The 12924-nt window shown below is 45.8% G+C and overlaps 1 protein-coding gene across 1 annotated transcript in view; it reads left to right on the forward strand.

Annotated features, from left to right (window-relative positions):
• The window catches only part of KCNB1 (potassium voltage-gated channel subfamily B member 1), a 104245-nt gene that overhangs the window by 18752 nt on the left and 72569 nt on the right, over nucleotides 1-12924 (forward strand). The window lies entirely within an intron of this gene.

Raw genomic sequence — 12924 nt, forward strand, 5'->3', positions numbered from 1 at the left:
AGCACCATATACACGATTTGTTGTACGTATATAGGGTTAAGGTTAGAAGTTTATGAATAGAGGGTTAGTGTTAGGGGTTAGGAGAGATGGGGGGTTAGAAGGGTAGTGTTAGCGTTGGAGGGTTAGGGTGAGAGTTAAGGGGTTAGGGATAGAGGGTATTACTTGGAGGGTTAGAGGGATAGTGTTAGTTAGAGGGTTATGGGGTTATTGTTGGAAGGTTAGGGGGCTAGGGTTAGAGAGTTATGGTTGGAGTGTTAGGGTTAGAAGGGTAGTGTTAGGGTTAGAGGGGTAGTGTTAGGGGGTTATTGTTGAAACGTTAGGGGGTTAGGTTTAGTGGGTTATGGTTGGAGTGTTGGGGTTAGAGGGGTAGTGTTAGGGGGTTAGTGTTGAAACGTTAGGGGGTTAGGTTTAGAGGGTTATGGTTGGAGTGTTGGGGTTAGAGGGGTAGTGTTAGGGTTCGAGGGGTAGTGTTAGGGTTAGAGGGGTAGTGTCAGGGGGTTATTGTTGAAACGTTAGGGGGTTAGAGGGGTATGGTTGGAGGGTTAGGGTTAGAGGGGTAGTGGTGGGGTTAGGGTTAAAAGGCTAGGGTTAGAGGGGTAGTGTTAGTTAGAGGGTTAGGGGGTTATTGTTGGAAAGTTAAGGGGTTAGGGTTTAAGGGTTATGGTTGGAGGGTTAGCGTTAGAAGGGTAGTGGTAGAGTTAGGGGTTAGGGTTAAAAAGTTATGGTTGGAGGGCTAGGGTTAGAGGGGTAGCGTTAGTTGGAGGGTTAGGGGGTTATTGTCGGAAGCTTAGGGGGTTAGAGGGTTATGGTTGAAGGGTTAGCATTAGAGGGGTAGTGTTAGGGTTAGAGGGGTAGTGGTAGAGTTGGGGGTTAGGGTTAAAAGGTTATGGTTGGAAGGTTAGGGTAAGAGGGGTAGTGTTAGTTAGAGGGTTAGGGGGCTATTGTTGGAAGGTTAGGGTTACAGGGTTATGGTTGGAGGGTTAGGGTTTAGGGGGTTATTGTTGGAAGGTAAGGGGTTAGGGTTAGAGGATTATGGTTGGAGGGTTAGCGTTAGAGGGGTAGTGTTAGGGCTAGAAGGGTAGTGGTAGAGTTTAGAGTTGAAAGGTTATGGTTGGAGGGTTAAGGTTAGAGGGGTAGTGCTAGGGATAGAGGGTTATGATTGGAGGGTTAGGTTTAGAGATGGAGGCCCGGATTCACATACATCGGCGCATATTTATGCCGGCGTAGCGTATCCAATATACGCTACGCCGACGCAGCGCAGAGAGGCAAGCACAGTAATCACAAAGCACTTGCTCCCACTCGCTCATAAATCTACGCTGGGTTTCCTCGGCGTAAGCCGGCGTAGGTGGAAGTGGGCGTGAGCCATGCTAATGAGGAGTGACCCCATGCAAATGATGGTCCGAGTGCCATACAAGTACTTAAAACGAACGGCGCATGCGCCGTCCCGTGGACGTATCCCAGTGCGCATGCTCAGAATCGCGTCAAAACTACTCCCTAAGATACGACGGATCACTGCCTACGACGTGAACGTAACCTACGCCCAGCCCTATTCACGTACTACGTAAACAACGTAAAATACAACGGCTGTGTTCCCTGGTCCATACCTTAGCATGAGTTGCGCCTCATATACGGGGAATAACTTTACGTCGGACGTACGACTTACGCAAGCCGCGTATATTATGCGCCGGGCGCAAGTACGTTCGTGAATCGACGTATCTCCCTCATTCCTAATACACACTGGACCCCCCCCTAATACACCCTGGACCCCCCAATACAAACCAGACCCCCCCAATACACACCGGACCCCCCCCCCCAATACACACCGGACCCCCCCAATACACACCGGACCCCCCCCAATACACACCGGACCCCCCCCCCCAATACACACCGGACCCCCCAATACACACCGGACTCCCCCCTGAGGACGGGCGCCAATTACAAAAATAAGAACACCCTGACCAGCAAGACTCGGAAAGTTGCAGAGACCTCCTGGTGGTCCCCCCCACACATATTAATCTGATCATTCAATGTGAATTAACTAAATATAAACGGGGAAATTGAAGTTCGTCCCTTCCCCCGACACCCAACCTGCGGCCCTCCGGGGCCACCGCATATAGCAGTCTGTGATTTCCTTAACTTGAAGCTTACTGAGGTCAGAAAGAGAAAATCTCCTTTAGAGAGGATTGCATTATTTAAATGCCTTGGTTTATATCTCTCACACTATCTGACTTTTTTTCTTTTGTTGACCGTCTATTTTTCCCTTTTTATGTATTTTATCCTCTGACCTCATAGAAATGAGGAAAATCACATGTGGCCCCAGGAATATTTATAGAGCAAACGTGAGGATGTATTGCTTTTAAAGGGCTAATGGCAGTGATCTCTGAGGCCTCGTACACACGACAGAGTTTCTCGGCAGAATTCACCGAGAAACTCGGTCAAAACCCGGATTCTGCCGAGAAACTCTGTCGTCTGTACACTTTTGGCTCGATGGAGCCGCCGAGGAGCTCGTCGAGAAAATAGAGAACATGTTCTCTATTTTCTCGTTGTTCTATGGGAGAAGGCGGCCCGCCGAGCTCCTCGGCGGCTTCATCCCAGAACTCGACGAGGAACTCGACGTGCTTGGCACGTCGAGTTCCTCGGCCGTGTGTACGGGGCCTAACAGTCTCCAGTCTAGGACTGTCTCCTAAACCTTGTCCCCAGGGTCCAACAACTCCTATAGCACGACCCAAGTCTCTGACCATCTCCTGTAGGAAGTCCGCAGTCTCTGACCGTCTCCTGTACTATGTCTGCAGTCTCTGACCATCTCCTGTACTATGTCTGCAGTCTCTGACCATCTCCTGTACTATGTCTGCAGTCTCTGACCATCTCCTATAGAAAGTCCGCAGTCTCTGACAATCTCCTGTAGATGTCTGCAGTCTGACCATCTCCTGTATAATGTCTGCAGTCTGACCATCTCCTGTATTATTTATACAGTCTCTGACCACCTCCTGTACTATGTCTGCAGTCTCTGACCATCTCCTGTATTATATCTACAGTCTCTGACCACCTCCTGTACTATGTCTGCAGTCTCTGGCCATCTCCTGTAGCATGTCTGCAGTCTCTGACCATCTCCGGTATCATGTCTGCAGTCTCTGACCATCTCCTGTATTATATCTGCAATCTCTGATCATCTCCTGTATCATGTCTGCAGTCTCTGACCATCTCCTGTAGCATGTCTGCAGTCTCTGACCATCTCCTGTAGCATGTCTGCAGTCTCTGATCATCTCTTGTACTATGTCTGCAGTCTCTGACCATCTCCTGTATAATGTCTGCAGTCTCTGACCATCTCCTGTAGGATGTCTGCAGTCTCTGACCATCTCCTGTATAATGTCTGCAGTCTCTGACCATCTCCTGTAGGATGTCTGCAGTCTCTGACCATTGTAATCACTGAATATTATGTGTGGCACTTTAGTGATGTCAGAGACCACACTTGGGGGGGGGCTCTATATCGAGAAAATCTATCATTTCATTGTACTCTTGACCCATGTTAACTCTGCCAAGTCGATTGACATTGGCGTTTTTTGTGGATCACTTCAGATCGATGGAACAGATTATCACCGATCTCTACGTGTACGGTCGGCATAAGCTGGGAAGTTGCCGGATTTGGCCCGGAGATTCCGGATAAGCAGTCGGCTTTCTGAATTTTTGGATCCCCGGATCTAATCACGACTTTCTGTATGGTGAGTGAGAGAGAGGCCGGACATCGCTGTCAGTATAACAGCAGGGGGGAGATCAGGGGGGGAGGGGCAGGATGAGCGATGGGATGATTATATATATTATATACTGAATCATCATCCCTCCGACTATCCGAATTCAGACCCGGCTGGTATGTGGATTTATTTGTTCTCTCCAACCCAGCGAGCGCTGTGCCCTTTAACTCAATAATAAATCTATATGATCTGCACGGCAGGCCTGGCTGTGTCCCGGCATCTCAAGGCATGCATCGCTGGGACATGTAGTGCCACAAAACGACACAGTTAACTGCTTGCCGGCCTGCCGCTGTCATTCTACGGCGGCAGGTTGGCTCTCCTGCGCGAGAGCCCGTAGCTCTACGGCGGCTCTCTTGCAGGCTACCAGGGGTGCGCGCGCCCCCCCTCGCCCCCAAAACCTGTGCGCGTGCCCGGCCGGGCACACGCAATCGCTCGTTACAGAGCGGGGACCGGGAGCTGTGTGTGTAAACAGCCTTGTGCTACATAACTAAGCTCCATTTCATGCTGAATAAACTAAGTTATTAATGTATCTTAAAAAGAAAACTATCTTTCGATAGATTTTTACTCCAAAAGCATTTTATTTAAATAAATTTGATAAAGATCAAAAAAATCCATTTAACCACGACTATTTACGTCGGCAGAATGAAACGGGCAGGCAGATTGGCACCCCGGCAAGAGCAGAACGGGGGAAGGCCTTTGTAAACAAGGCATTCCCCTATTCTGCCTAGTGACACTGTCACTGATGACCGTTCCCCCGTGATCGTGTCATGTGTAGCCACGCCCCCTAAAAGTAAGAATCACTTCCTAGGGAACACTTAACCCCTGCAGCGCCACCTAGTGGTTAACCCCTTCACTGCCAGTGTAATTTTTACAGTAAATTAGTGAATTTTTATAGCACTGATCGCTGTAAAAATTACAATGGTCCCAAAATGGTGTCAAAAGTGTCCGATGTGTCCGTCATAATGTCGCAGTCATGATAAAAATCGCTGTTCGCCGCCATTACTAGTAAAAAAAATTATTAATAAAAATGCCGTAAAACAATCCCCTATTTTGTAGACGCTATAACGTTTGCGCAAACCAATCAATAAACACTTATTGCGTTTTTTAAATATTTTTTTTACCAAAAATATATAGAATATGTATCGGCCTAAACCTGAGAAAAACATGTTTTTTTTAATATATTTTTGGGGGATATTTATTATAGCAAAAAAGAAAAAATATAGATTTTTTTTTCAAAATTTAAGCTCTCTTTTTATAGCGCAAAAAATAGAAATCGCAGAGGTGATCAAATACCACCAAAATAAAGCTCTATTTGTGGGGAAAAAAGGGCGCCAACTTTGTTTGGGAGCCACGTCGCACGATCGCGCAATGGTCAGTTGAAGCGACGCAGTGCCGAATCGCACAAGTGGCCTGGTCATTGACCACCAAAATGGTCCGGGGCTTAAGCGGTTAAATAAAAAAAAAATATTAAAATAATTTTTTTGATAAAAAAATAAATAATAATCATTGATTTATATCCACCATGATTTAGACCCCTGATATATCACCAAAACACCCCCCACCCCCCTACAGGACTGTTAAAGTAATGTAAAAAAAATAATAATAATAAAAAAACATGATTTAGGCTCTGTTCACTCCTAGGCGTATATACGCCTGAAGTGATTTTACATTGCCCTCTATGGAGATGGTTTACATCTCCACGCCGAACGCCGCACGCCTGAAGCTCAAAACAAGTCCCGGACCCTTTTTTCAGGCGGCTTCGGCGTTCGGCATAGGAGATGTGGACCTGGGGTAAGGCTGCATTCACAATCGCGGCGTTTTGTCGCCGCAAATCGCGGTACAAAACGCCGCAATTTGTCGCCGCAATTCGCGGGACAAAACGCCGCGATTAGGTACGCCAAGGTGTGAATGCAGCCTAAGAGCTCATTCTGAGATATTCTGGTTGCATGAATGAATGGTTTATTTATGTGGCTGGAACTGCCTTTTAGGCTTTGTTCGCTGTTCCTGTCCGCGCGGCCCCGCTGGTCATGGACGGTGGTCCGGTCTGGCAATGCAGATACGTTTCTCATTGGGTCACAATAACTCCTCTGAGATAAGGAACACAAGGTGGTAATGAGCGAATTCAAAGTGCTTCCCGACTTATCCGACAACACCGAGCAACCAATCACAGTTCTTGTCCCACCGGTCTGACAGCTGATTGGCCACCGTGCTGTAAATCACAGTAAAACCATCACCGTTCTTTGCATTAATTTCATTGAATATCCAGGACTTTAGTGGAGCCAAATCTGACATTTCCATCACATGTGAGGAATATAGGGACGGTGATGATCTCTGCCCTCCCATTAGCAATAAACATCCCTGATGTGATTTACGGGCAGAGCGGCGGATTACGGTTCCGGGAATCGCTTCCATTGCTGATGTGTGTAAACCTGTGTGTCACCCATGGGAGGCCGTCTGTGACATGGCCCCCCCGATCCCCCTCTGATAGGAAATGTTATATTGGTATGCATATGCACACAGGATCATACATATTATTGGAAACCCACTAATATCCAACACACCCCTAACTGACCCCATCGTGGTCATACATATCACTGGAAACCCACTAATACCCAACACACCCCCAACTGACCCCATTGTGGTCATACATATCATTGAAAACCCACCAATATCCAACACACCCCTAACTGACCCCATCGTGGTCATCATACATATCAATGGAAACCCACTAATAAATAAACACACCCCTAACTGACCCCATGGTGGTCATACATATCATTGGAAACCCACTAATATCCAACACACCCCTAACTGACCCCATCGTGGTCATACATATCATTGGAAACCCACTAATATCCAACACACCCCTAACTGACCCCATCGTGGTCATACATATCATTGGAAACCCACCAATATCCAACACACCCCTAACTGACCCCATCGTGGTCATACATATAGTTGGAAACCCACTAATATCCAACACACCCCTAACTTACCCCACCGTGGTCATCATACAAATCATTGGAAACCCACCAATATCCAACACACCCCTAACTGACCCCATTGTGGTCATACATATCATTGGAAACCCGCCAATATCCAACACACCCCTAACTGACTCCATCGTGGTCATCATACATATCATTGGAAACCCACCAATATCCAACACACCCCTAACTGACCCCACCGTGGTCATACATATCATTGGAAACCCACCAATATCCAACACACCACTAACCTGACCCCATCGTTGTCATACATATCATTGGAAACCCACTAATACCCAACACACCCCTAACTGACCCCATCGTGGTCATACATATCACTGGAAACCCACTAATACCCAACACACCCCCAACTGACCCCATTGTGGTCATACATATCATTGAAAACCCACCAATATCCAACACACCCCTAACTGACCCCATCGTGGTCATCATACATATCAATGGAAACCCACTAATAAATAAACACACCCCTAACTGACCCCCATGGTGGTCATACATATCATTGGAAACCCACTAATATCCAACACACCCCTAACTGACCCCATTGTGGTCATACATATCATTGGAAACCCACCAATATCCAACACACCCCTAACTGACCCCATTGTGGTCATACATATAGTTGGAAACCCACTAATATCCAACACACCCCTAACTTACCCCACCGTGGTCATCATACAAATCATTGGAAACCCACCAATATCCAACACACCCCTAACTGACCCCATCGTGGTCATACATATCATTGGAAACCCGCCAATATCCAACACACCCCTAACTGACTCCATCGTGGTCATCATACATATCATTGGAAACCCACCAATATCCAACACACCCCTAACTGACCCCACCGTGGTCATACATATCATTGGAAACCCACCAATATCCAACACACCACTAACTGACCCCATCGTTGTCATACATATCATTGGAAACCCACTAATACCCAACACACCCCTAACTGACCCCATCGTGGTCATACATATCACTGGAAACCCACTAATACCCAACACACCCCCAACTGACCCCATTGTGGTCATACATATCATTGAAAACCCACCAATATCCAACACACCCCTAACTGACCCCATCGTGGTCATCATACATATCAATGGAAACCCACTAATAAATAAACACACCCCTAACTGACCCCCATGGTGGTCATACATATCATTGGAAACCCACTAATATCCAACACACCCCTAACTGACCCCATCGTGGTCATACATATCATTGGAAACCCACCAATATCCAACACACCCCTAACTGACCCCATTGTGGTCATACATATAGTTGGAAACCCACTAATATCCAACACACCCCTAACTTACCCCACCGTGGTCATCATACAAATCATTGGAAACCCACCAATATCCAACACACCCCTAACTGACCCCATCGTGGTCATACATATCATTGGAAACCCGCCAATATCCAACACACCCCTAACTGACTCCATCGTGGTCATCATACATATCATTGGAAACCCACCAATATCCAACACACCCCTAACTGACCCCATCGTGGTCATACATATCATTGGAAACCCACCAATATCCAACACACCACTAACTGACCCCATCGTTGTCATACATATCATTGGAAACCCACTAATATCCAACACACCCCTAACTGACCCCATCGTGGTCATACATATCATTGGAAACCCATTAATATCCAACTGACCCCATCGTGATCATACATATCATTGGAAACCCACTAATACCCAACACACCCCTAACTGACCCCATCGTGATCATACATATCATTGGAAACCCACTAATATCCAACACACCCCTAACTGACCCCATTGTGGTAATACATATCACTGGAAACCCACTAATATCCAACACACCCCTAACTGACCCCCTCGTGGTCATACAAATCATTGGAAACCCACCAATATCCAACACACCACTAACTGACCCCATCGTTGTCATACATATCATTGGAAACCCACTAATCCAACACTAGTTGTGCACGGAAATGGACATTTTGGTACCAAAACCAAGAATTTAGGATGTTGGCCGAAGCCGAAAGCGAAATTGACGTTTTAAAAAATATATATATTTTTGTATTTTATTAGACGTTTTAATTAATATCATGAATTCAAATGATTGTGAATTTATTGTCGGCCATTATCGGCATCTTTAGCGCGAGAAAAGCTCACGATAAAATGTCTTCACACTGGTCCGTTGCGCTTCTGTTGTTGTGATAAAAACCTTGCTTGCTGCATTTTTGGTCAGTTAACCACTTGCACACCGGAAGATTTTCCCCCCTAAATGACGGGCCATTTTGGCACTGCGTCGCTTTAACTGACAATTGCGCGGTTGTGGGACGCTGTACCCCAACAAAATTGACATCCCTTTTTCCCCACAAATAAAGCTTTCTTTTGGTGGTAATTATTCACCTCTTTACTTTTTGCGCTATAAACAAAAAAAGAACGCCAATTTTGAAAAACAAAAAAATTTTTTTTTCCATTGAGAACGTCAGATGTGACAAAACGCGTCTGGTGGCACGCAGTGACGTCACATCGCAGCTCGTTCGAGGAAGGGCTTCTGCATTTGCCTGCCAGCACTTTTTTCTATGCTTTTAATGTAAGTATGATACCTTTTATTAATAGATGTTTGCTAGACGATATCACCCTATGGTCCTCTCCCTTTTTTGATCCATATTGCTTGTAATACAGCATACGAGTATACGGTTTACCGGAGCAGTGTCCAGGGTGTCCGCATTGGGTCCAAGGTCCATCGTACACAGTACACAAGCTAAATGCCGCAGGTAGGTCATAGCCGACTGGACTTTTTGGCTTATTTTTGGTAAGCGGCCAATTTATCTACGGTGGTGGGCACTTGGGTTTGCAAGCACTGATGGTGTTACCTGATTGGACTTTTGGACTTGTACAATCTATGGTCTTTCTGTGACTTTTTTTTCTTTTTACGATATGTTGGCACCATTAGTCACTTTTGGGATTGCTACATATCATCAGTTACTTCCTTGAGGACTGATTCAAAATTAACTTCTATTGGCGCAGCTCTTCCTTTATTTATGATTAAGGGGTTAAGTGTGTCCTAGGGAGTGATTCTAACTGCTGGTCTCACTAGAACATGACAGAGATCACTGCCCCTGATGACAGGGAGCAGTAGATCCCTGTCATGTTGCTAGGCAGAACAGGGAAATGCCTTGTTTACGTAGGCCGCTCCGTGACAAGATCGCGGGCCCCTGGCAGACATTGAGTCTGCAAGACTCGTGGGCACGCTCACGGAGTACGCAGCGGGCGGGCGCGTGTGCGTGCCCACTATGCCGCGATTTAAAGGGGACGTACAGGTACGCCCATTTGCCCAGCCGTGCCATTGTGCCGACGTAAATAGCCGTGTGCTGGTCGGCAAGGGGTTAAAGGCCGAACTTTCAGCAAAACACGCCCCTAACTGACCCCATCAAGGTGCGGAGACCGCACGCGCGACAAATTATTTTATCCGATCAATGTCCAATACAACCAAAACGAACAAATACATAAATAAGGTAAATAGGATTGTACCGGTATATTGGCCGCCGAAAACGATCGTACGAAAATAGGGTTATCAATATTTTGGCGATTAAAAAGAAAGGTGCTGATAATGGCCGAAAATACATTCAAATTAATTTCAATTCATAATATTAATTAAAAAGTCAAATATAATACAATTATTTATAAAAAAAAAAAAATTCATTTTTTTTAAAACTGTCCATTTCGGTTTTTAGACAACTGTATCCTGAATCCGTAAACAATCGGCCTGAACTCCCCTTCTGATCGATTTTTAAACTCGCTTCCGACAGGATTTGATCACACTTGAGTTGATCGGTCTGGGCAGAGGATTATCGATTTTTTGTTTTGCATCGATCAGTAGAACTGAGATACTTCGTTCACGAGCATGATCGTATTTTGATAATGAGATTACATGATGGAAACAGAGAGGCGATCGATAACTTATGATTGTAAGTAGCTTATGATCAATCAAAATCTACGTCACTGTGTGCGGCAGATCCATCAAGGGGGATGTCCACTATGGATCAATTATTCCTATCAGAAGAGATCAATTGGAAAAGATGTGCTGCTGATCTTGCGCAAATCGAGCAGGATTCAAGCCTCTGCGGTGTGCAGTACCGTATTTGGCCAGGGGTGCGGGGGCGCCAGTGACAAGTCTCTCTGGCGCCCCCTCACCTCTGGCCACATGCAAGAGTGCCAGGCTGATTATCCAGCCTGCGGGCTGGAGTAAGTAATGCAAAAAATGTAGAGGTCAGGAGTAAGTAATAGTAGTATATTGTGCATTATTTACTCCTGGCCTCTAAATTTTTGCATTACTTACTCCAGCCCGCAGGCTGGATAATCTGCCTAGCAAGTTTTTTTGGAGGCACTCTGTGTATTTTTTAATCCTGACCTCTGCACTTTGTGCATTACTTACTCCTGACTGCTACACTCTTTGTATTACTTACAACTGACTTCTGCATTACTTATTCCTGACCTCTGCATTTTGTGCATTACTTACTCCTGATCTCTACACTCTTTGCATTACTTACTCCAACCCGCAGGCTGGATAATCTGCCTGGCAACATTTTTTGGAGCCACCCTGTGTGTTATTTAATCCTGACCTCTACACTTTGTGCATTAATTACTCCTGACCTCTACACTCTGTGCATTGTTTACTTCTGACCTCTACACTCTGTGCATTGTTTACTCCTGACCTCTACACTCTGTGCATTACTTACTCCTGACTTCTGCATTATGTGCATTATTTACGCATGAACAACACCCTGTGCATAACTTACTCATGACCTCTACGCTTTGTTCATTATTTACTCCTGACCCCTGCACTCTGTGGGTTATGCAATCTTGACCGAGAAAAGAGTAATATAAGGTTTTGTTTACCCACGCTTCTTTAGACCCCTCCCAATGATATACAAATGTGTCTGTACGCACCATTCAGGAAAAGGAGTTAATGGGGCCTCTGCATCTGATCATGGTGAGTAAATGGTCACTCCCTGTCACATGCTCCCCTAGAGGAGGATACAATAGAGGGACAGAGCAGGAATATGGGGACAATAGAGAAGTAGAGGGGGGATTGGTATACAATAGAGAAACAAGAGGGGGGATTGGGGTACAGAAGAGAGAGGGAATTTGGTGTACATTAAAGGAGTAAAGGAGGGATTGTGGTACAGTAGAGAAATAAAGAGGGAATTTGGGGTACAATAAAGGAGTAAAGGGGAGATTGGGGTACAGTAGAGGGGCATAGGTCAGACTGGGGTATGATAGAAAATTAAAGGGGGGATGGAGGTACAGTAGAGGGGCAGATGGAAGATCAATAGAGGGTGAATTGGGATACAGTAGAGAAATAAAGGAGGGATTTGGAGTACAATAAAGGAGTAAAGGGGAGATTGGGGTACAGAAGAGGGGCATAGGTCAGACTGGGGTATGATAGAAAATTAAAGGGGGGATGGAGGTACAGTAGAGGGGCAGATGGAAGATTGAGGTACAATAGAGGGTGTATTGGGGTACAGTAGAGAAATAAAGGGAATTTTGGTGTACAATAAAGTAGAAAGGGGGATGGGGTACAGTAGAGGGGCGGATGGAAGATTGAGGTACAATAGGGGGTGGATTGGGATACAGTAGAGGGTTGGTGGGGTAGAATAGAGGGACAGATGGGGTATTGGGGAATAATAGAGGATAGAGGGTGTTGGGTAAATTAGAGGGACACAGAAGAAATGTGGTAAAAGCAGAAGAATGGGTAGGAGTTTGGGGTACCATAGAGTACCAGATGGAGAATTGGGGTACAATGGACAACATAGGGACTGGGGTACAGTTGAAGGGCAGGGGAGGGGGTGGTATAATATAGGAATATAGGGAAGGTTGGGGTACAGTAGAGGGATAAAAAAGGGTGGGTTAAAATAGAAAGACAGAGGAGAAGTTGGGGTACAATAAAGGAATAGAGAGGGGCAGATAAAGGATTTGGGTACAATAGAAGAACAGAGGAAGGACTTGGGGTACATACAAGGACACAGGGGGGACTGGGGTCAGGGGGGATTGGGGTAAAATAGAGAAATATAGGTGGATTGGGGTACAATAGAGGATCAGAAGGGGGATTGGGGTACAATAGAGAAATATAGGTGGATTGGGGTACAATAGGACAGGG

This window comes from Rana temporaria, chromosome 12, assembly GCF_905171775.1.
Source record: "Rana temporaria chromosome 12, aRanTem1.1, whole genome shotgun sequence".
Taxonomy (NCBI): domain Eukaryota; kingdom Metazoa; phylum Chordata; class Amphibia; order Anura; family Ranidae; genus Rana; species Rana temporaria.